The sequence below is a fragment of the Ambystoma mexicanum genome, chromosome 1q (assembly GCF_040938575.1).
Source record: "Ambystoma mexicanum isolate Mex_15411 chromosome 1q, UKY_AmexF1_1, whole genome shotgun sequence".
Taxonomy (NCBI): Eukaryota; Metazoa; Chordata; class Amphibia; order Caudata; family Ambystomatidae; genus Ambystoma; species Ambystoma mexicanum.
In genome coordinates this window covers 1,262,143,244-1,262,169,016 of record NC_090922.1, presented here as the reverse complement: position 1 = coordinate 1,262,169,016, position 25,773 = coordinate 1,262,143,244, and the positions used below count along the sequence as shown (strand labels likewise).

Genomic DNA, 25,773 nt, shown 5'->3' with positions numbered 1-25,773 from the left:
CGTGGAAATCAGTATGATACTGGAAGAACGCATCACGTAGATGTCCACAAAAATTCCATAAAGTATGGGGTACATGGAAGGAAGCGGGATAGTGAATACAGCATTGAGCATTGCAACATCGGGCAAGGGGGAGATATCGACCACCACAATTGCCAGCTATTTATTAGTGGGGTTAAGGAGGAACTTAGGGTTGTACTTTGATGCTACTATTTTTTTGATTTCTTTGGTGTGTTTTGCAAAATACCAATACCATGTGTTATTTAAAAAAATAAAAAGTCATGTATTTAGACATTTTTCCCTGTTACATCGGTACTGCTAATGAATTCCTTGTGTACCTCAGGAAAAAGTGGAAGAGAGAGCATTGATAGGGAGAGGCCCTATAGCCCCCGCAAATACCAGCGTTTTAGGGTTTGGCACTACCATTTACGAGACTGGGGGAGATTCATTTGGGACAAAAACATCCACCATGGCTAAGTAATAATATTATGTTATGTTATGTTATGTTATGTTATGTTATGTTAAAGGTTCCTATATGGCGCACTGTTCCCAGGCGCTCTATTAATAATTATATGGCCATCAGCCCTTTTACAGCTCCTAATAATATTCCTTTACCCCCTTGGAAAAATATATGAGAAAGGGCGAGCTGTGGGAGGTGTACATTGTATAGAGAGAAGGGAAACCCTGGTTGTGCCATCTGTAACGAAGTACAATATCCCGCAGCTGCCAATGGGTGCGTCCAAATCATTTGATTCTTTTGCTAACACATGCTCCCACTGGATCCGATCGGTCAAGGGCTGTGTTTTTTCCACACTGATTGTATACAGATTTTCTTTAAGGATCCAGCAATAGCTGAGGGGTTGATAGCCATTGATAATAGGAACTAGCTACCTCCAAACTCAACAACACTAATAAGAACAAACCTCATTGCTTGCCCAGGAGTTCGCACAGAGTCCTAAGGTAGGAAGGCTAGTTTCTCTCAATGCAGTGTATCTAATATGTTCTAGATTGGTCGAAAAGTCATCTTTTGCACGTGATATTTACTCTAGGCACAGTTGGTTCCCTAAAGGGCCTTGTAGACTGGGTGAAAGGTCAGTCTCACTTCCTGATGCTTTGTCCTTACCTCTGTGCCCTAGAGAGCGAGGTTTATCTAGATCTAAGCATGGGGAAGCTGATGAGTTAGAAGAGGTTGATTGACCATGAGTCTAGGGAGGTTGCCATCTTTCTATATGTAAATTGATGTCCTGGGATATAGCAGGTGTTATGAACTATCTGGAAGGGCTTCACCATATTAGAAATGATCAATTAGTGATGCTGCAAGATACATGAACACTGGAACAAGTAGATATCCAGGGCGTTCAATCATATCAAGTATCAGCTCAGAATGCTGCAAGGGGTAGACCGTATAGTGGTCTCCTCATCTTGGTGGACCCTATTATGATTTGGCAAATAGTATCCCGGCTAACTGACCTCATGGATTACCAGTACATTGTGATCTATATGGCCAAAGGACATCACATAATATTTAATGTATATAACAGGCCAAACTCCTCCCATATCCAGAATATAATAAATAAAACCTCTGACTTAGTGAACTCATGGGACAGTAGGGATATCAATAAAACCCATATTATGGTTGCAGGAGATTTCAATATGCAAATTGAACCAATGAAAGAGCTAGAGGGTCTATGGGAGGACCAGGATGAGGCCTTGAATATACCCCAATTAGTAGGCACCTACCAAAAAAACATGCATAATAAAGCCCTGGATACTGCTCGAGCACTCTATATCCTAGAATTAAGGCCATGCAACGGGCGGTCTCCTGGTGACCAGCCGGCAGGCAAAACATTATTTTTTCATTCTATCATTCTATCATTCTATTTTAAGACCTGCAATAGGTTGAACACCTCTGGGCACGCTAGTAATAATACACAGCCTGTAACTGTGACTGGGCATGCCCGCCGAACTGTCAAGTGGGCTAAACTTCTAGATCAGGATGCAAAACCTAGAATTTACAGGGTGGTTGTTCAACATATTGAACAGATTTGTGATGCTGGGATTTCAGATCCTGACGTGCTCCAAGAGTTTGATGGAATAGTTATTGATATACTCCCTTGGGTTACCTGCCACAGGAAGATTGTCAAGAAACAGATATTGGGCCTCATTATGAGGTCGGTATTAAGGGGTTAACAGCAACGGTAAGGGTGGCGTTGCCATTAACCTCTTACCGCCGCATTACGAGGTCCTTTAGGTTTTACCAGGCGCCCTTAGCTGGAGCCGCTAAGGGACCAGGGAGCTAATAAGGGGCCCGCTAGCTCCATCCCCATTCCCATTGAGCCCTAACGGGGCTGGAATGGGAATGGGCAATGGTTCTCAAAATGGGGACTTACCGGGTCCTCCAAGGTTGGAATGACCCGGTAAGTCCCTATTCCGAGAACCCGGAATGCGGTAAGCGGGTAGCCATGGTGCTAATAGCACCATGGCTACCTCCAACCTTGTAATGAGGCCCATTATCAAAGGTAAATTGGTATTATCAGGACTACAAACTGGCCAAACAATCATTAATTGACAGTCTTTCTTCTGGCCTCTGATAAAGGTCTATGCGAACTTGAGGAGCAAAATACAAAAGAATTATAAAAGATACGAAAGATGCTTATGTAAGGTTAGAATGCCACTGGTCATTGGAAGCCTACGGAACCCATGATAGTGCTTTTTGGAAACAGGTTAGTGGCGCTGAAGTAAAGGAAGAAGCTCCAGATGCATTGTGCCACCACTTCTCTAGCCTCTATGGTGACGGACAGACTGTTCATGCCAATTCAGTATTTTTAAATGAGAAGCATGGGTTTCAGATAGAAGTGAAGGAGGTCCATGAAGCTATTCTAGCTCAGGAAGGTGGTAAAGCCCCTGGCCCGGACAGGGTTCCTATTGACATCTTCAAGGATGAGCCCATGGTCTGGGCCCCAGTTTTGTATAAACATTTCAATTATGTATCAAACCTAACACAGTTCGGGCCTTGTGGCGGTCAGCAGAGTTCGTACCTATATACAAAAAGGAGGAGAGAGACCTCCCCCCTAATTACCCCTGATATTGTTACTGGACAGCTCAGAGAAAACCTTTGCAAAGGTAATATTACGAAATGTCCAGCTATGGGCCGATGAGGGTGACATAATTCATACCTTGCAAACTGGTCTCCAGCAAGGTAAGAGTACAATAGAGCTACGTTTTCGTCTATATTTACTTATCCAAAAATGCACAGTCTTGCTTAATGTGAGACGTTATGCCTTCTTTGTCGACCTTAGAACAGCCTTCGATGGGGTTCCCCCTGAGCTGCTCTGGGAAGCTTTAATTAAAGGAAACATTCCTCATCATTTGTTAACAACAGTGCAATCTTTGTATACGGAAATAGAGTGGAAGTCTGATATGGTTTAGCTGGGAAGGTCACTGAATCATTCCCTGTAACTAAAGGGATGAGGCAAGGGTGCATGCTCGCCCCACTTCTCTTTTGTGTGTATATATGTAGCCGGTCAAGTGGCACAGCGAGTAGAGCGCTCGCTTTGACATCGGTGCCAAACTCAGCCTTTCATCCGTCCGAGGTCACACCGTGGGTAATAATAAGCAGCACTCAGATACCTGAGGGTTTGCAGCGCTATATAAATGCCAAATTATTATTATATATATATATATATGGAGGAAGCTATCCGTGCTTTATTGAATGGCTGCCTTGATCCACCAAAGTAGGGCTATCATAAATACCCTGCACTATTTTCCGCGGACGATGCTGTGCTATTAGCCAGAAAAGCACCTTCAAATCATTTTTGGAGATTTGAAATTGGTTTCGAATACAGGTAAAACTTGTTTGATGGTGTTAAAGCCTTGATTTGCCAAACCATTAAAGATAGATATAAGAGCAGGGAACCACGTACTGGAGAAAGTTGACTTCTTTGAGTATCTTGGGGTAAGATTCCATGAGAATGGCTTCTGGTCTGCCCAGCAGGACAAAGCAGGAACCACCTTGGCGAAAAATAGTGGAACCGTTAAGAGTTGTTTTAACAGACATGAAAAAGGTGCTGTGTCACCTGCCCTTGAGATCTATAGAAGGCAAGCTATTACGTCCTCTTTGTTTGGAGCAGAAATCTGAGGTTCTGTTAACATAACTGACTTGACTATTAAAGAAAATACATTCTTTAAAAACCCATTGATGTTACCACAAGGATCCCCCAATGTGATTGTTCACTTGGAAAACGATGTTCCTCCAATAGAGGAGGGGGCTGCCTATAAGCCACTCTTAGGTTGGCTAAGGCTCAGTCATACCGAGGGTTTGGAAAAATATCATGAAGCATTGACCCACACGCTGCCCCTCAGTGGGGTCATGAGTCTCCCCTGGGTACAACATGTGAGAAGACACTTGGGTTCCCTGAACAAATCCTTGTTACAGCCGAACTATGGTAGTGTGAATAGGTTGACTGTCACCAAGATCTAGGGAGCTATTCTTGAATTGTCATGGGTAAAAATAGTAGAAGAATGTGTTAAGCTCAAAATGGGATTTGACTAGTTGCAATCCAAACTTTAATTTGGCTTCAAGAATGTTCTCTCTATTATGCACGAGTATTATTTGTGAGCTTTGTCCTATGCACGGCCTAACGGAAGAGACCATAACCCACTTTATGTTTCTGTGCCCCTACTTAATTGCTCTGCGAAAGTGCTACCATGCTCCCATGCTACAGGCTGCAGGCAACTGAACAATAGCCCAGGCAATTACTTAAGTCCACTGGTAATAAGTTTACAGTATCCTTAACTGACAAGTATATCCATTGCAGCTGGTTGAAATTCAAGGCACCCAAACTGAATGGATGTCTTTCGCATTAGGGAATGTTTTTAACAACACTTGTTTCAGTATAGAATAAGACATTATGTATGTTTTAAATGGAATTCTGGGTTAATAGAATTATTCTTAAGCGATTGTTCAAAGGAAGGGCATGCCTTGTAGCAGCTGTGAGATTTCTCTCCCCTAGATTCTGAAAAGTACATTTGTATTTCACTCCTATCTATGAATACAGGTTTGTTCATTGTATTTAAATGGATGTTTCAAGCATGAAATGATGTGAGAGAGTGGTTAAATGAATAATTTGCTTTGCCGGGGCTTCAAGACCTCTTCTTAATTATCGGAGGCCTGGGCGGACCCACGCAGGCGCTTCCCCATCCTATAGGATGATGTGCACCGTACCCACTAATTATTATTTAGCTCCATTTAAACTCACAACTCCTCCCACCTCCCTGTCTGCCTCACAAAATCCAACATCACACTACTCCTCCTCCTGCCTCTCTCCCCATCACCTCCCAGCAAAGCCCTCCCGCTCAGCTCAGCTACACCCAACGCAGTCAACCGAACCCTCATCAATTCTCTCTCTGCAACATGTCTCTCACACCTAATCAAAAAATGTCCCACCGTTTCAGGCACCCCACACACCGCACAGTCCCTTGATTCACGCTTCCCTATTCGAAATAGACAGTCATTCAGCCCCACATTACCTATCCTCAACCGATTCAGCATCACCTCCTCCCCCCTCCTCCATTCTGAACTCTCTGCATCCACCTTCACCGACACTTTCCCACGAACACCGAACATCCACCTGCCCTTCACCCCACTCACCCACCTCTCCTGCCACTCATCCAGGACCCGTCTCACCATCACAGCTTTCACCTCATCCACACTCAAAAGCAACCTCACATCAACCGCTCCCCTCCTCATACCCTCACCCGCCGCCAGATCCACCAACTCATTTCCCAAAATGCCACTGTGACTGGGAACCCACGCCAACTCCAAATCCATACCCCCACGCACACACCAATCAATCTTCATCCTAATGTCCAAAATCACATCCTTCCTATCACCATCCCCTGCCACAATCACCTGCAACCCACTCAATGAATACGGGAACACCACCACTTTCTCATACCCCAACTCACACACCCTATCAATCGCCAATGCAATCGCCACCAACTCAGCCGTACAAATAGACACATCATTCGTCAGTCGTCCTACTTTATACTCCCCAATGCTTTCTAGATAATACGCCATTCCCACTCTCCCAGAAACAGGATCCTTTGAACCATCCATAAACACCTTGTATCCTTCCTTTCCTGCCACATACTCCTGACCCAAAGCTTTGATCTCACCCCGCATACCTCTCTTCTTCGACACCACATTCGCCAACTCCAAACACACCTTTGGAGATCTCATCATCCACCTCGGCCTTCTCTCCAAATCCGTATCTGTCACAATCATCAAATCACCCACACCCCACTGCACTCCCTTCTCCCACATGTGAAACCCAAAAGTGCCCCCCTTCCCCCTCCACAGATCCCTGTAATAGTCAAACCTCCAATTATACTTCAAACATTCACGCACCGGATGAGCCACACTCTTCGCACTGCACTTCACCCACCATCTCATATTTAACGCATCCCTCCTCAACCCCAATGGCATCTCCCCCACAAGCACCTGAACCGCATTCACTGGAGAGGACCTCATCACACCCGAACACACCCTCAATGCCCTCGCCTGTACCCTATCCAACCGCAACTTCTGATTCAACATATAGCCCACTGACACCCAAAATCCATCACACTCAAAATCAACCCCTTATACAACTTTCGTAAACACTTCTGTTGTGCACCCCATTCTTTCCCAGTCACCGCCCGCAACAAATTCAGCCTGCGTTTACACTTATCCACCACACCATCCACTTGCACATTCCAATTCAACTTTCTATCCAGAATCACCCCCAAGTACCGAAACTCTTCCACGCTCTTCACCTTCACACCTTTCAAAACCAAATTCTACTCCTGCTGCACTCTTCTCCTTGAGAACACCATACTCACACTTTTATCCACAGACACCGAGAAGCCCCATTTCCCACACCACTCCTCCATGCGTACTATCGCAGCTTGCAACCATCTCTGCACCAACAACAAACTCCGCCCTCTTACCCAGACCACACCATCATCCGCGAAGAAATCCACCTGACACCCAATTCCCGCCAAAGCCCGAATCAACCCATCCACCATCGCATTAAACAGCATTGCACTAATCACACTTCCCTGCGGCGTCTCATTCTCCATCTTCCAAACTTCAGACAGCACCCCCCTCACTCTCACCTGAAAGGTCCTATCTGCCAAAAATGCCTTGATCCACCGAAACATTCTCCCCTTCACACCCATCTCCAACAGTCTCACTAACAACCCTCTTTTCCACACCATATCATACGCCTTCTCCAAATCCAAAAAGAACGCTCCCACCAACTCTCCATCACATAATGCCTCCTCCACTCCAGTCACTAATCTCACTAATGGATCAGCCACCGACCGATTCCTCCTGAACCCACTCTGAAAGTCACTCAAACACCCATTCGACTCCAAATAAAACCCCAATCGCTCAACCACCATCCGTTCCATAACCTTACACAGCACAACAGTCAACGCAATCGGCCTATACGACTTACACTCTGTAGGAACCTTGCCACCCTTCAAAATCGCCACTACAATCACTCTTTTCTACAACTTCGGCAAAACTCCACTCTTCCAGATCTCATTGAACAGCGCTAATACCTCTAACTTACATTCCTCAGGCAACTTCTCCAAAAATACATACATAAATAACTCCATCCATCCCAGGGCTAGACCACTTCCCCTTCCGAATCGCTCCATCCAACTCCACCATCGAAAACGCAACCTCATATTGCTCCTCCCAAGGCCCAACATTCGCCATCACCTCTCGCGTCTCCTCCTCTACCACACCCATTCGTATCCTCACCTATTCTGGGAGGTTCCTCAAACTGTGAACCCCCGCAAAATACTCCCCCAACAAATTTGCCTTATCCCCATCCTCACTAATCACCTCTTCTCCTTTCAACAACACAAACATACCACCCTGCGGCCTCATTAATCCGGACATCCGCTTGAACTGTTTCCAAACCTCACTCACACCAGAATCACTCCCCAGGGACCCACAATAGCCCCTCCAATATCCTCGCTTTCTTTCCCTAATCACCCTCTGCGCCACCGCCTTAGCCTTCTTATATGCCACCAGATCCACCAACATTCCCGTTCTCACCGATCTTGCTCTAGCCTTCTTTCGTGCCGCCACTGCTCTTGAACATTCCACCGACCACCAAGGAACCTCGATCTTCCCACCCTTCCTCTTCTCAATCTCCGGAATTGCTGCCACAGACATTGCTCTCATTCCCTGCACCAGATGCTCATTCCATTCATCCACCCGCCCCCCCTCTCTTCCACTTGGTACAATCAAATCCCGACACACTCCCTTATAAACCTCCCAATCAGCCTTCCTAAAATTCAACCGACTCCCAGTCATACGTGACCTGGTCCCTACCTCACCCCTCAGAGTCACCAAAATAGCAGAATGATCGCTCCCCATGTCCCCATTCTCACGCACCTCCTAATCACATTCACCCGCAATTGCAGCAGTCACCCAGGTCAAATCCAAGCACGACAGCTTCCCAGTCCTCACATCCAACCTCGTAGCCGACCCATCATTCAGCAATACCAGACTCAATTCATCCGCCATGTCTTCCAACAGTTCTCCATTCGTATCTGTCCTATCACTACCCCACAACGTGTTGGCACTGTTAAAATCACCACACAAAACACACGGTCCCACATGTCCTCTTATCACTCCAGTCAACACACCCACTTCCACCACCTCACACGGATTATAATAATTCAGCACCAATACTTCCGATCCTCCTACCTGAATCCCCACCCCAATCGCCTCTACTGCTCCATCTACCACAATCTCCCTTGCAATCAACCCCTTTCGAACTGCTAGAGCCACACCCCCCCTCCCCTCCAACCTATCCTTACGAAACAACTCAAAACCTGGTATCACAAATCTCAAATCACCCCTCAACCACGTCTCCTGAATACAAACCACGCCAACATTCAATTCCTCACACAACACCGCTTTCAACTCCTGTCCATTCCTCAACAAACTCCTCGCGTTCCACTGCAAAATCCTCATGCCGGCACCCCACTCAGCTTCCGCACTTTAGCAACCTTCTTAAACACATCTTCTTCTGATACATCTACAACATTCAAAAACCTCCTCCCAGTTTCCACCACTCCTTTCGTAAGATCTGATGGACTGATAGACACATTCCCCTGAACCAGATCCAGCACATTCACTATAAAGCACAAAAACTCAGTTTTCGGGACAACCACCATTTCTGCACCTTTCACTTCACCCACCACTTTCTTCCTTCCCACAACCTCATCCACCACCAACTCTTTCTCACTCACCTCACTCACTACCCGTACTGGTTTCACCTTTGCTACAGCCTGCGCATAAGACAAACCTTCCGCCGCCCTCACCTGTACCACTTCTTTCGCCACCCTGTAACTCTCACACCCCCTAAATGCGGAAGAATGCTCCCCCCCACAATTCACACATTTTCGGGGTCCCCACCTTGCATTCCTTTATATCATGATCTCCACCACACCTCCCACAGTGTCTCTAATTCCTGCATGCTCTCGCCACATGTCCAAATCGTTGACACTTATAACACCTCAATGGCATTGCCACATATACTTTCACACGATACCTCTGATAAGCCATCTCCACCACCTCCGGACACTCCGTTCTCGCAAATCTCACTGCCACAGTTGTAGACACCACAACCCCATGTGCATCCCTCCTCCCCAACCTCCACGCCTCCACCACCCCCACTCCCGCCAGTTGCTCCTCCACCTCAGACATACTCATAACCACCGGCACTCCATACAGCACCCCCTTACAAGACACACCACTTTGATCAAACACTCTTACCGCATGTCTACCCAGACAACGCACCTCCAGAATCTTTGCTTTGCTATCAGCATCCGTCCCCTCCACCAACATCCGGCCCCCAGCCACCACTTGTACCCGGGAAACATCTCCCACTGCTGCCTTCAACCATCTAGCAATCTCCGTCGGATTCACCCCCAGAAACGTCCTGTCACGATTTTCAGGTTTCAACACTACCTTCCACACACTATCATACTGCATCTTCTCCTCAGACATACCGCTCACTGAGGCTTCCAGCCCCTCCAAAGCGCACTTTTCTGGAGTCCCGACCCTGAGATGTCCCGGACCAGCCCCCCTTCATCATCCCTCTGAGAGGATCTGCTGCGATGCAGTCCCTCATTTCCCCCCTTCCCCCTCTCCACAGGTGTAGATTTCACAGATGATGTCTTCCCCCTCTTTACCTCCTCCTCCTCCACCCCCCCTTTCTTTCCAACCTTCCCTTTCTCCTTACCCATTCTTACCACCTCCTCTGAGCACTCTCCCTCCTTGCATCCATCTCCAGAGACCGCTCCTCCTCCTCGAACCCAGCAACCTCCACCCAGTCACTGCTCCGCCCTGCCTGGGTCCGCCTTCTCTGAGAGTCTCCTCTCCCCTGCAACAGAGCCAGCCCCACCGAGGGAGGGGCTCGCACACCAGTGTCTAGTTCCCATCCGAGGCACGGACTATAGCAACGCCTCTACGTGCTGTCACATCAAGCTTCCAGCCCCCGGCGCCGTCTCTTCAAGACCTCTTTCGCCTAGATTTTTTTAATCTACCCTTTCATACTTTTCCTTTTTTATAGATTAATTAATTGCATTCAAATTGTTGTTTTAAATATGAATTAATGGTTATCACACTTGATAATACTGTACATGTAAATAAGCTATTATTTTGTATTTATTGTTTTTATTTATTGTTTGTATTTTATTTCTTTTAATTGCTGTCTTTTATGGCTTATTGCCGAATAAAAGTTTATTGACTGACTGGCTAATGATTCTGTATGTCAGAACCAGAATCGATCCTTGAAACTCAATATACCTCAGACTTCCACAGTGTCCTATTGATAATCTCCAAAGGATTTGGCATATGGCAGCCGGAATCCTTCTTAAACCTCCAAAGACTAATCCTTATCCCCACAGACCTCCATGAACTTAACTGGCATCCAGTGTCAAAACCGATTGCGTTTAAATCTGCCCCCTTAGTCCACATGGCTTTCTACAAAATAAAACCTTGCATCCTGAGATTTAGATTTCAACCTTAAAAACATCTTATGTCCCTGAATAGTCCCTCCTGTTTCAAACGTTTTAGATGGGGAGGCCCCCCTTTTCACCTTCTAAGACTCTCACATATGGAATAAATATCCACTCAGTTTAAGGAAGGAGATTGCCTAAAACATAGAATATACCATTTGTATACAATCAGGGACTCATGCTGCACCTCATACTGTTCAGATTTCTACATTAAGGTGCCTTAGGATGGGTGTCCATTGCACTCTATAAGCAATAATCACATGATATAACAAAGTGCACAGCAAAGTACATTTATTTTCTGGAAATGTACATCTCTGCAAAAGAGCGATAGAAACATGATGACCTTCAGTGAACTTTGAACTATAGATATCCCATGCCATTTATCAAAATCGCCGCCATCCAAATTATGAACCCGAGTAATGGGAAAAGCAAAACAAAAACTCCTCCATTTCTCAATGCTTTCCTGTGTTCATTCACAAACACGAAGAAGTCACTGGTTGAATGTGAACAGACTGCAGACAAGCTTTAACTGAAAAGCTGTGCAAAAGGGCTGTTTCTAACATATATTTTGCAGAATGCATATATTTAAACTATCAAGAGCTGCTTTAGCAATCGAAACTCACATAAAACACACAAAAAAAACTTTTAAATCCCTCTCCCCCTCCCTCCATTCATTTTCCCCCTTCTAATCTTCCGATTTCCTCTCCTGCCCGGAATCTAGGAATCTACTTTGACTCATCCCTGTCCTTTACTCACCATATTTCCCTTACGTCTCGCTCTTGTCACTACCACCTCTTCAATATCCGTAAAGTGTGTTCTTCTATCACCTTCCATGCTACCAAGCTCTTAATCTCCTCCCTTATCTCTTCTTGCCTTTTCTACTGTTCTTCTCTCTTTTTCGGTTTCCCTGCCTCCCATCTTGCCCACCTTAAATCCCTCTACCACTCTGCCATCCATACCCTCTGTCTTCTCTCTCCTCATGATTCCATCTCCAACTCACTTTCCAACCTTGGCTGGCTTCCTTTCCATTCCCAAATTAAATGTCACTTCCTTTGTCTTGTCTTTAAATCTCTTCATGACCTTGCCCCTCCTTACCTCTCTCTCTTCTCTCATTCTACACCCCCTCTCGCTCCCTTCGTTCTGCAGATCTCTTCTTACTTTCCACCCCCCCACCACTTTGCGCCTCCTCTCGTTTCTGCTCCTTTCAGCTCCTTGCCCCCTACATTGGAACTCCCTTCCTTTCAATATCCGCTCCACTTCCACCTATTCCTCCTTCCATTCCTCCTTGAAAGCACTTCTTCTCCACTCCCCTCCCTGATGCCTTTTCTCTCTCCTTCCAATACCCTCTTCCTCATCCCAGTATCTTCCCTGTCTCCCCATGATCTCCATCCTCCCTCCTAACTCCCACCACTCCCTACGCTTTCTCCCTTTTTTCTGTCCCCTCCCCTCAATTATTCTTCCTCCTCAAATGCAAATTGTTCCACATGCTGTTTTTCTGGTTTGTCTCATATATACTGTTATTGCTTATATGCTATATGTTTATTTTATTTATTTATTTGTATAGCGCTATAGCCCGCGGGCATCAGAGCGCATTCCAAAACGACAGGACATATGAAAAAGAGAATGGGACAGTGCTGCAACCACACATATAAGGCAGTTCAAACAGTGTACTAGGATTTGTTGTTTATCTGGCCAAGAATTTATTTGAATAGTGTGTGTAGTTTGTTTCCAACTTCATGGTCACGGGTAGTTTGTTTCATTTAAGGATACTTCTGCCCGAGAAGGCCTTGCCAAGACCATTCAACTTTTTAGCTGGAATAGTTTGAAGGAGGCCTTTATTAGAGGATATTAGGTTTCTGATTGGTTTGTGCCATTTAAATTGCTTTTTTAGATATGCATGGGCTTTGCCATATAGGCATCGATGGACCACTGTGAGGGACTTGAATATAATTCTCTCCTCAATGGCCAGCCATTGCAAGTCTCTTCTGTCGTTTGTAATATGTTCCCTTCTATACTTGCCCGTGATAATCCTAATGGCATTATTCTGAATCACCTGGCATTGCTTCAGGCATTCGTTGTTTGCGCCCAGGAGCAAAGAGTTGCCATAATCAAGTCGAGAGAGCATTGTAGCTCTGGCTATGGTGGTGCTGTTTTTCTGATTGAGCAGAGGTCTGATTTTTTTTAGGAGGTTTTGGTGGTATTGACAGTTTCTTTTCAGGTAGGCTGTATGGGCCTCGGCTCTCAATGAGGCCTGTAGATAGACTCCGAGCGTCTTCACTTTTCCTGATATTAAAATTTGAGCATTTTTGATATGGAAAGAAGAGTATAGTGGGCTTAGTTTTGTCCTGGCATCTGAAGACCCAAAAATCATTAGCTCCGTTTTGGTACCATTTAGGCACATCCAATTAGCCTTCATCCAGCCTTCAATGATGTTATATATAGATGCTAGTTTTTCGCTGTCTTGTTTATAGTCTCCACTGAGCTCGAAGACCAATTGAGTGTCGTCGGCAAAGTTAGTGAAGAATATGCCAAGTTGGGTCAGTATAGTACATAGGCAGCGCATGTACAGATTGAATCGCAGGGGGGAGAAGCTGGCTTCCTGTGGGACTCCACAGTCCACTGGTTTGGTTTTGGAGGCCTGATTGCACCAGATGATCCTGGATTGTCTGTCTTGTAAGAAAGAGGATATCACCTCAGTTGCCTCTTGCGAGAAGTTTCCTGAGAGTTCCAAGGCCTCTCGGAGCCTCGTGTGATCAAGCAGATCAAAGGCTGCCGAGAGGTATAATAAGATCAATAGGCCTGTTTTGCCCTTATCTAGTATGCCCAGCATCTCGGTCTGCAGATCTAATAGTGCTGATTCAGTGCTGTGGCCAGTCCTGAAACCCGACTGTTCAGGGTGCAGGAGATTGTTTCTATCCACATAGTCTTGGAGCTGTTCAGTGGCAACCTTGTCCAGTATTTTCAGCAAGAAATTGCAATTCGTTATTGGTCTTAAATTTGCAGGATCCTGTTGGTCTATTTCTGGTTTCTTAGGTAATGGCGTAACCGTGACTGTTTTGATCATGGTAGGTACAGTTCCGTCCCTAAAGGACGCGTTTACCATTCTTCTAAGAAAGGAAGCAAAGATATCAGTGTTTTCAAGTATTCATTTTGGTTATAACACATTTTCTGTGCATGAAGTGCATCTAATGTTTGAGAGCGTTTTCTTCATCTCTTCCAATGTTATGGGTGTGAATTGGAATTTAGGATTTTGTAATCCAGGCTTTGTTTCACTTGGTTTATCTGGAATAGGTGGGCTATTGTTCTGGCAATTTAGGATGGTCTCTCTGGCCTTGATGATTTTGTTGTGAAAAGCCATTTGAACCTTCTTACAGTCTAGTTCTGTTGGCTGAAAAGGCGGGGTAAGAGCCTTAGGTTTATCAATGGCTTTAAGGATCTGGAAAAGTTTGCCGGTGGAGTTGGAAGCCATGCTAATAATTTAATCGTAGTGATTTTTCTTGAGTTCCATAAGTGTAGTCTTGTATCTACTATCTGCGTTCTTCCAGTTCGTTTTCTTTGAATCTGTGGGATCTTTTAGCCATTTCCTTTCTAGATTTCGGTTCTCCTTTTTTAGTTCGATGGCATCGGCATTGAACCATTTTTGATGATTTATGTTGGGCCTAACTTGTTTATTTTTCATGGGGGCATGGAGGTCTAGTTTAATGTTCCCGTGTTGTTAAACTGTAAAGCGCTTTGGATTAAAGCACTATATAAACAATCAAATACAAATACAAATACAAAAATAAAATATATATAAATGCACAGGGAGTCAGGGACTAAATGAGTGGCTATTGTAAATAATCTGGCATTTGTTGTACAAAACAGTATCTGGATTTGCAGACCAAGATGGCAGCTACTGTTGCGCTAGATTGTTTTCTTTTAATTCTTAAGAGAGCAGTGTGTGAGGCAATGAAGTAAGTGAATGATATGCAGTCAATTACTTTGATGAAACGGGCACAGTGTCTCTCGGCCAACATTAAAATTGCAGATGAAAAGTTTTTGTACCTGCACTTGTTTGCTACCTTTGCAAAGAGTGAAACTAAAAATCAGAGGCCATAAATTAACAAACATGCTAGGTCTGGACGGCTCTGAATCAAAAACAAATTCAAGTACAAAATTAAAGAATGGGATAAACATAGTGATATATCAGATCTGAGGGAAAATATTACCGTATTTGCATCCCATAAAATTAAGACCCTATTTGGCACAATTTCCTAGCTCAAAGTACTGCGACTGGTATGTAATATTTCAGCTAAATTGTCTTGCTACCCTGGAGGTTGTAGGCCCTAAACTGGGAGTACCATGTGAGTTGAGACGATGCAGAATGTGAGATTCGTATATGAGTCCCTGTTCCATTTGGTGATGTTATGTCCCAAATTTAACAACCCGAGAATACACTATTTTAAACGATTTGTTCACTCAGCATCTACAGTTTTGACTAATGATCTATGGCATAGGTTAATGAAGACTTCTCAATTGTCGTTATTAATTGCATTGGTAAAAATGTTAATCAACATTTTCGTTAATGTGAATGTGATCAATTGAACTAAGGAGGATTAGCGTTTTTTGTAAGGTTTTCACCTTAAATTTCTGAATTTGGCTGTGACCATCTACCGCACGTGTTTTCACCTGTCCTGCTAAACATGGAATTTGGCTGTTCCAGATGTAGTCTCTACTTAGTGCTTCATGTCTCTCCTCCTTCCCTCCCCTTCCCACCACCTCTGCCAGCACTCTCCTCTTCTTCTATCCTCCTTGTACTGTCATTGTACTGTCCCTCCCTCTGTCTTCATCCTTCCCACCCCTCCTCCACCTACTTGCCCACTCCCCTATACCTTAAAACTGATGAACTACTCAGAGCATAGCAATGTCCCATAGTCTACCTTCCTACATGCCTCCCCTTTTCCCCTCTCACCCACCCACACCATCACTATATTTATATCACTTATATCACACCTCTATATAATTGTGTGTAACGTAACATTGTATAATAACCTAGCTGTTTCTACCCCCTGTTCCCCTTAACCTTATTTGTGTAAGGCATTTTGAAAAACTAAGGACTGTCGTCAGACATGAAAAAGTTATTTCCACTGTTATGTGTACTATTTGCGTTTATAACTGCACTTACCCTGCTCTGTTCAGGTCTGTATCATTCAGAAAGTCAAGGGCTCTGAATGACTGTTGTTTTTTTTCCTCCATACAAATAAACAATAAATAAAAAAAATAAAAAATACATTTCATTTTTTTGTCTTCTTTTCCTTTTCTTCCTCTTTTAAATTAAGTATTTATGAGTGTAATGCTGCATAGTAGTTTAACCTAAATTAGGTATTCTCCCTATTTTTTGTTATCGGGGGACCAATTCTCAAACAGGATATTTCATTACAGTCAGAACAAGAACACAAAAAATTGCTTACCCCTTTCTATGCTGACAGCAATTTCAATTGGTGGTGTTTTTACATACTCTTCATGTTTACATCAAAGAAGTTGCTGAATCTCAGCTTAGGTTTGAACAACTCATCATGAAACCACATAAAAAAGGGATTTATTTATTCATCACAGGGAAATTTTTAATAATCACAAAACTTTTCTTAAAACAGGACAACAAATATATGCATATTGTCAATAACTCAACATACATATAACTTTTGTTATATCACTACTCCTCTCTCCTGGACTGACCACTCCCTTCTTTCTTCTCACTTGAAGCTTCCTGTCCCCTCGGCAAAGGTCCACCCTGCACTGCCACCTTCCTTTATGGTCATTCAACTTATGAAGCGACTGTCAGTGGCCACCTTTGACTCCACTTTCTCTCCACCCCCTTCTCCTGCAGCTGACTCCAACCCTTCACACTCCCAACCTTCACCTTGCTATCTCTAACACTCTGGACATCATTTCCCCTGTCATGAAGATCTGCATGAAGCCTGCCAAAAAGTGCAACTCTTGGTACGACTCCATAATGGCCACTCTGAAACACAAGTGCAGAGCAGCTGAATGGAAATGTGGAGCTTCAGGTACACCCTCTAACAAACTGGCCTGCTGCCTACTCCGAAGGCAATACAGACTCTCCATCTTCTCTTAAAAGAGGGTCCATATTCACGCCTGCATCTCTGCGGTCTCTAACAACACGGCCAAATGATTCATAATCTGCAAGGAGCTTTCCAGTCCTATTGCAGTATTCTCCTCTTCTATACCCACCCACGCCCTCTGCACGGCCCTGGCCTCTCATTTCACCACTAAAATCCAGTACATTTTGTCTTCACTCTCCTCTTCTTCTTCTCTCTCGCCCTCTACCTCTCTCATGTACTCCTTGGCCGCCCGCTCCTCTCATTCTCTCCTCTCTCTCTCCTTTCACACCTGATGATGTTTCCAGATAAGTACACTCTATGAAAGTCTCATCCAAACAGGTTACCCCCGGCTCCTCCAGAACCATTAAGGACAACAGTGGTTCTCTCACTCCAGCCTCGACTGATTTCTGCAATCCCTCTTTTGCCACTGGAGTTTTCCCCTCTCCTCTAAAGCACTCCTTTGTGCACCCCCTCCTAAAAAGGCCTTCTGCCAACCCCTCCATTCTTGCAAACTATTGTGCGATCTCTATCACTACTTTCCTGGTCAAACACCTGGAGAAGTTGGCTATCACCCAGCTAACCCTCCACACTGAAGCTGTTGGTTGTTTCCATGACCATCAGTCCTGCTTCAGAGCAGACAGAGGCATGGAAACCACTCTCCAGAACACCCGTGAAGATCTGCTCTCCAACCTTGACTCTATCTCTCCCTCTGTCTTCATTCTCCTCAACCTATCCTCTGCTTTTGACCCAGTTAACCACAACATCCTGATCACTCGTCTCTGCGATACCATAGGCATTATGGATCAAGCTCTGCATGGCTGTTCTCTTTCTTCTTGGACCGTTCTTCCCAGGTTCAACTTGGGTCCTTCCTCTCTACCACCTCTCCCTCCACATGAGGTGTTCCCCAAGGCTCTATATTCCCCCCCTGGCTTTTCAATGTCTACCTGGCCCCTTTGTCCCTCCTGATCTCTACCTTTTCCTCTAACTTTCAGTGTTATGCAGATGACAGGCAGCTCTCTTTCAGGCTACCCTCGTCCTCCTCCTCGCTCATCCCTGACTGTCTATCCACTATTCAGGCATGGTGCGCCTCCAATGATGTCTGCCTTAATTCCATTAAGACTGAGATCCCCCTCATTGGGACACCTGCTCCCACTTTTCCCCTATCACTGTGGCTAGACTGCCTGGGCCCTCTGCCCTCACACTCTTGTGAGGCAAAAAACCTTGGGGTCATCTTCGACTCCATTTTCTCATTCTCTCCACACATCATGGACCTTGCAAGAAAAGCCCATTTCCAGGTGTACCTCCTTAGAGGTATTCTCCCTTTTCTCACCTACTGCCAGAAGCTCACTGTCTCCAGAGCCCTAGTTCTCTCTAGGCTGGACTACTGCAGCAGCCTCTTTCTCAATCGGCCTAACTCTACTCTTGCCCTCTACAACTCATCCAGAACAGAAGCGTGAGATTATCATTGGCCTCAAGCATAGGGACCACATCTCTCCAGCCCTTAAATCCCTCCACTGGCTCCCGGTGGCTGCAAGGATCAAGTTCAAGACCCTCTGCATCGTCCACAAGGCTTTTTGGGGGCAGGCCCCTCAATACCTCAACTCTCTCTTCCTAAGCACCTTCCTACTAAAGCCCTCCGCTTGTCTACTTCTAATTCTTTGTGGGTTAGACACTTCACGCAGATGTGGGATATTTTGATGCATTCCGATATGCCCGACTGCATCACTTTACAAATGGGGAAAGAAACAGCCAAAATGGATGCGCTAACCCCTGTGCGTTCAAAAATCTGCAAATCTGCGTGTGGGTCACAATCACAAAAGGCTGCACACCCCTGCCACACACAGTCAAAGTGGGGGTGAAAACAGAATTCTCACTGCAGGAGCATGCCAGTGGGTGCTGTTACATTTAACATGAAGCAAGGCCGCAGAATTGGACTAAAAACCGAAAATGCCTTTTAAAATGTAGCTTTGAAACCTTCAAAGTGCTGTTCTGGCACTAGATCCATTTTATTTTCCAGTCAACCATTGAAATTTAAAGGGTACTGAAATCACAGATCATCCAGGTGGCTCAGAGGAGCCGGGCCTCATTGACTGACAGCAGCTAAGAAATGTATTTCATGAAAAAGGTAGCCCAGCTACATTATTTTCAGTTCCACAGGAAAAATGCGGCTAAAAATGTCAACATGTAACAATTTCAGCTGTGCAGAGAGAACTCCAAGCAAAGGCGGATTACATACCTACAGACTGCAGACAAATCCCAGAACTCAAGGAGCGAAATAATGCTGAATATAATGTGTGTGCTGCAGAGGAAAATCTTATGTAAATACTCCATTTTATGTGCTTTTTCAGGAAGGAAGTGCAAAATCGCCTGTTTAAAAGCATGTTTTCGGTGAAAGGCCTCATTCTTTAAATGTCAAAATCCACCTATAAACTGTGTTCATTTATATGTGTTAATGAAAGATGTAGGTAACTTAAAGTCAAAACCCAGTCTTGATTTAATTAAGTATTTAATTCTGAGCTAACAGCCTCAGCCTGGGAATGGTTGACACCTCACTACTGGCAGGAAAGGACTAATTGCTGCTGGGAGGTTTTCGCATACTCATGACAGAGAACCCATCAGACTTTTGTCTGGGACTCAGCTCAAGACAATGGCAGGCTTGAACACTCATCCCTAAAGGGGAGGGGCAGGAAACTTCCCTCTCAAGGAGGAGGACCCCACCCTGATCAAAGGAATTTGACAGCTGTTGCCAATTGAAAGAAAAGTAAAATAAAACTGCTAAGGATTTTTGATGGTTAAATGCCTATTTGTAATTAAGCTTTAAACATGTGTAACTTTGCCACATGAAGGAGGACAAATCTAAAAGTTGGTAGTTGTAAATCTAATGTTATGCTCTTTCTTTGAAGACAATATTGAACCCTGTACTACATAAGGAACACAAGTTATACTGAAACCCTAATTCTGCCAAGACTATTGATGCTGCAAATCTAATATTGTATACCCATGTTCTAGGGATGATTGAACAGATAAGTACTGAATTAGGAATTGTTAGGCCAAATCTTTATGATTAAAATTAACATAATTCCACAGAAAGTCAAAGCCAACTCTCACTGACGTGGGAATTAGATGTAAAGGTAAACCACAAAATATGTAATGTATGTGTCCGATTTTATTAGATGGCATAATTATAGAAATGTCTATTTATGGGAAAGTTACATTGTGGTCCAAATAACTGTGGGCGTTCCCAAGTCACATCATAAAATATGACAGCTCTTTCTGGCTTCCAAACAGAAAAAGGCAATTGCCTTTGACCAATCACAGCTGTGTGGGTGTGGATTGTAATTCTGCCCCTACCATAAACTGAGTGATGTCACTTGGCAGGATAAATAAGGGAACTTCACCACACACAGACACACTGATTCCTGACTCCATCCTGATTTCCGTGTGACGCCCTGTTCCAGAATTCTTCATCTTGTCCTTATCCAGACTACTTTGCAAAACCAAGGCCATCAGCATTTGCTGAACTCTTTTCAGCTAGCCCCAAATCCTGAAACTATCCCAAGCAACTTCAGGGAAATAATTCTGATCCAGTTTGGCTTGCTACCATTCATGCTTGCTTGCTGAACTCGCCTTCCCGCTAATCTACAGTGTTCTGTGACCAGAAGAGCCAATCCAATCCAATCTGAGGTGCAGTCCAATTGACCAGAACCGCCCAGCTGACCATCCCGCTGCCTGAGACCCGATCAGTGCTGACCAGAACCTGACGGTCCAATCTTAAATTACAGTGGACTGTAAGTATAAACAAGAATCATAGGAACCCATAGTATATTTGCCTTGTCCTACCCCAATCTCAACCCATCATCTCTTTAAATTAAGAACTTGTGATAGTGTCACAGCAGTTTTGAAACCTTGCTTTGATTCCTTGTGCTAGTGCTAATTTCTTTAAAATCCTTTTGTCTTGTGAAAATCACAAACCCTTAAAATCATCCCACGAGTAATACGACTGAGTCATTCAAGGCAGGCACGGAGGTGCTGGGGATGGTTTCCGCGGACCACTCTATGCTTACTGTCTTTCCAACTGGTAACCAGCCTGAATACCCTAGTTTAAAGAAGAATTGTCATTGTAAAAAACGATTTCTGTTTTCATTTTCTCGTCTTTATTTTCAAAAATGCCTCTCATTCAAACTTGCATAACTTCTTCAATGTTATAGCTAGACACTTAATTTCAACTCTGAGTTTAACCTAAGACCTGTAGCTACACTGCATCATGAACGTGTATTTGACCCGTTTTAATTCAAAATTGCATAGTGAAAATTAGGCGCGCATTCGCGTTTTTGCAAATGTTTTCCACGTGTGGTTTCCCATTCAAAGTATTTCCAAAATCCCATTCTGATTTAAAGTGTGTTCTTTTGCTCATATGTTAGATTATGTTTGTTAGGATCTGTCCAGGGTTGCTCGCATAGGAATTAACATCAATTTAAGTATTTTTGCTCACTTTTCATTGTTTCACAAAGCCATTTTCAACTGTCATTTAAAAGTGTAAATTTCCAAAAGCGTTTTTCTCTCATGTTTGGGGAGGGAAGATTGCATTCAAACCCTATACACTGTTCTATACTCCTGAATACCTGCTACTTACTTACATCTGTGTATAATTACTTATTTGTGAATTAAGAACTTTGCAGGGGGGAATCTTAACCTAAGCGCTATCTTTTCAACAAGCCAAAATGGTTCTTTTCTCTATGTTTTACATTCTGTGTTGCTAAAAAGGGAATTCAATTGCCTTACTTACTTTTTTATTTGTATTGTCACCACATTGGTGATTGCTGCCCCTGTATATTAAAACTTGTGTTTGATTTGAATATTAAATAATAAATAAATATTTACCTTTACCAACTAGCTTGATTCCGGGTCCACTGTGACCTGGTGTGTATTTTGAGAATGGTGTGATATGAGTGGTATATCACTCAGAATATTGAACCTATAGACACAATAAATAAGTATTTAATTTGCACATTGCATGCTAGGCTGAGATCCGGGTGTATTGCCTGATTGAAATCCTTAACACAGAGATTGGTGGTAGATCTCTTTCCTCTGCAGGTGCCTTCCTCTGGAATGGCCTCCCTGCTTTTCTCTGCCTTTAGCCGGATCTCCTTAAGCTTCCCGAAGCTCCTCAAGACCCTCCTTTTCTCCTCTTCTTTCTTCCTTCCTCTCCCCTGCTAACCTTCCCTTGCTCCTGCATCGTTATACTGACTGGCTGCTTGGTGTTCCTCTGAGTCTTACAGGATACCAGCCTCCCCCCTTGTCCAGTCCCCCTGCACTTGCCTTCTGGCCTTCCCACACTGCCGCCTGGCCTCTCTTAAAACTACCGGGTTATGATTCCCCTTGGGGTCCCAACCTTCCTTGCACTTAACTCAGGGCCCTGCTGCTCTGGGTGCACTTCTCCCTATGTAATACAATAAAGAGCAAGATGATACGTGTTGTTTACTTGCCTCCAACCCCCTCACACAAAAACTCTATAAGGTTTTCCAGCATCACTAGTCCTGAAAAAATGGACTGTCTGCTATAACTGATTTACACAAATGTATAACAAGTTTATTATTCAAATAATTTAAACTGAATTTAAACAAAAAACTCTACCCTCACCTAACACAGTGTACTAAACATTAAAAAACAAATATAAGACAAATGTAAAACATCAAATAACTTATTTATACGACACAAAAGATATCACATAGCACACAAAAAAATCTCAATGTGTCACTAAAACAACAAGCATCCCAACATGTTTCTGTTCTTAACTGCCCAGTTCAGGCGAACATTCTTCAGGGGATAAATTTAAAAGCATCCACTAATCTCTTCCACACCGTGTTGAAAGGGTAGATTCAGGCACCCAAGAGGGTAAAAGGAAAACAAACTCCAAGCCTGTAAAAATAAAGGAAAGGAGAAACCTAATGAGTTCCAAAAAGGGAAGGAAGTACTACAAAATGTAAATGGTGGCATGGCAGAAGGATTATGCCACACTCACAAGGGTCCCAAAGGGTACCCGCAGATTTACCTTTAAATGGTGAAACTTCAAAGCACGTCACAGAATGACAAATTTGCTGGTTTCCCTCCAAATGAGAAATCAATACTTCAACAAAGCGTCACAGTCCACTAGAGTATCGCCACACCTAAGTAAGACAAAACCAATAAACAGAGACCACATGCTCTGTTATATCCAGAAATCACACTGGCTTCAATACCATTGCACATAAAATCAAGGCTCCAAATAACAAAGTAAATTACCTCCACAAATGTAGGGATCAAGACTGCAATTCACAATTCAGTAATGAACAAGTTGAAATGGAAACATCCATACGATCAAGCAATAAAGTACAGAGTCAATCTGGAAAGCAATGGAAACATAACAGTAAACACCATTTATCTGGCATTACCAAAACCTCAGCTAACAACATGCCGTCAACATGCACTAGAGGGCAAACAGAAGGGGGTGCTTATATTTCAAACACGTGAGGAGACCATGCATTATCTAATGTGTAAAGACAACTACTCAGCGTCCATGCTGTCCAACCTCCACAACGTCAAAGAAACGCGGAAAATGGATAGCCACACAACATGTGTAAAATAAGTGTAAAATAAAATGCCCCAACCACCAAATAATGCAAAAGGTGTCCCGACATGGAGACAATATCATGCACAGAGTCACATCCAAAGGCGAAAAGCTGGTAGCGTGCTCACTTATACACCCAGAGGGGTTTATTCACTCCACTTGCAGCATTCAAACATACTCGGCCAGCACTCGATTCAGAGGAGCCATGGCTGCTGCACAATCTCAAAGCATCTATGGTTGCGCAGCAACACAAAGAAAGGACTCTGTTAAAGCGTCTATGGATGTGCAGCAACACAAAAAAAGGACTCAACTTCTCGAAGTTAATCAGGAGTACAACAACCAAGGGGGCCATATTGGAACAGACCCAGGATCAACTGGTGTAGAGGAGTTTCGTGGACACTCAGTGCATCAAAAAGATGTAAATTGCACTTGCTTCATCAGTTGAACTAAAAACCAAATTGTTTACCAAAATTGGGTGCCCACATGGTATATGCATCACACAATGTCCAAAATTATATTTGGCTAACCAAATGCCAATCAATGCTTTCATTGAGCCCTAGCACATTGCTTTGTAATTTGAAAATTATTTTTTGCTCTAAATACAATAATTTTCGATCTGTTTCAATTTTGGTATTTCCATGCACCTTTTTCAAAATCAGCCATGTGAAGTCATTGAAACCATGTTTCTTTTCAATAAAATGTTTCACAAGAAGGGCAGTTATCACTTGATTCTTGATACAGCTGCGATGTTCCACCATTCGAACTTTACATTGCCTATTTGTTTTTCCCACATAATGTAGGCCACATGGACAGGTGATCAAATATACAACATTAGCTGTGTTACAATTCGTCATTTCAGTGAAGACCCACTTAACATCAGGTAGAATTTGCAATAATCTAGTTTCTTTTGTTTGTCCACACATGCTGCAATTCCCACATGGAAAATGTCCTTTTACTTCAGGCAAACCCCACAGTCTAGTTTGCCTAACTTGTGGTATCTGCATTTCTGTCACATCATTTCTGATCAAAATATTTCGTAAATTCTGGCTTTTTCTAAAAGCCAGTAGGGGAGGCAACACTTCTTTACCACGATATATTTTCTTCCAAGTTTTCATCACAATATTTTTGATTTTGTAGGACAAATTTGAGAAAGTATTAACAAATACAGTGCCAATCTTTTTAATTGGCCTACTACTAATTATCAAAGAAAAGGTGACTGCAGCTTTTGATGCCGAAATGATTAGTAAGCAAGAATTTGAATTCCTGATTAGGGATCAAGGAAGAGTACCTGTTTTTTACATCTTGCCCAAAGTACACAAGAGACTTGTTGATCCCCCTGGTAGACCTATAGTGTCTGGTGTGAATTCGATTTTGGAACCTTTGTCCAAATTTGCAGACTTCTATTTGAGACAGTTTGTTTTGAAAATGAAAAGCTATTTACGAGACACCACTGACGCTATTAATAAATTGGAAAACATTGAGTTTATTCCGGGCCAGTCCTTGCTGATAGGCTTGGACATTCAATCTTTGTACACTGTGATACCCCAAAGAGCCACACTTGAGGTGGTTGAAGAAGTGTTGATGAATAGAGAGGATGGCCATCCTGTGAGTAATGCTTTCATTCTGTGGTGCACGGAGTTTGCCCTGACTAAAAATTGTTTTCAATTCCAGGGTTCTTTCTTTCAACAGATTGAGGGTACAGCCATGGGTGCTGCCATGGCCCCGAATTTAGCCAATCTTTATGTCGAGTATTTTGAAAAGGCAGTAATATACCCAGCCACCAACCCTTTCAGCAATCAGTTGAGGAAGTGGCTGAGGTATGTAGATGATATACTGATCATATGGGATGGCTCAAGAGAAGAGGCAGATTGTTTTGTGACATGGCTTAACCAACAAAATCGGTTTCTGAAATTCACTGGGTCTATATGTGATTGTGAGACTCATTTTCTAGACATCACCATTTTCCATCACAATGGT

General features: G+C 43.7%; 2 long non-coding RNA genes across 2 annotated transcripts in view; both read right to left on the bottom strand.

The window, feature by feature from the left end:
- The window catches only part of LOC138545560 (uncharacterized), a 388,416-nt gene that overhangs the window by 189,741 nt on the left and 172,902 nt on the right, over window positions 1–25,773 (bottom strand). The gene's annotated exons all lie outside the window — the stretch shown is intronic.
- LOC138522186 (uncharacterized) lies at window positions 22,928–23,530 on the bottom strand. Its single transcript, XR_011283287.1, has 3 exons — window positions 23,472–23,530; window positions 23,242–23,356; window positions 22,928–23,108 (listed from the first exon to the last, which is right to left on the bottom strand). It is a non-coding gene; the product is annotated as an uncharacterized lncRNA (long non-coding RNA).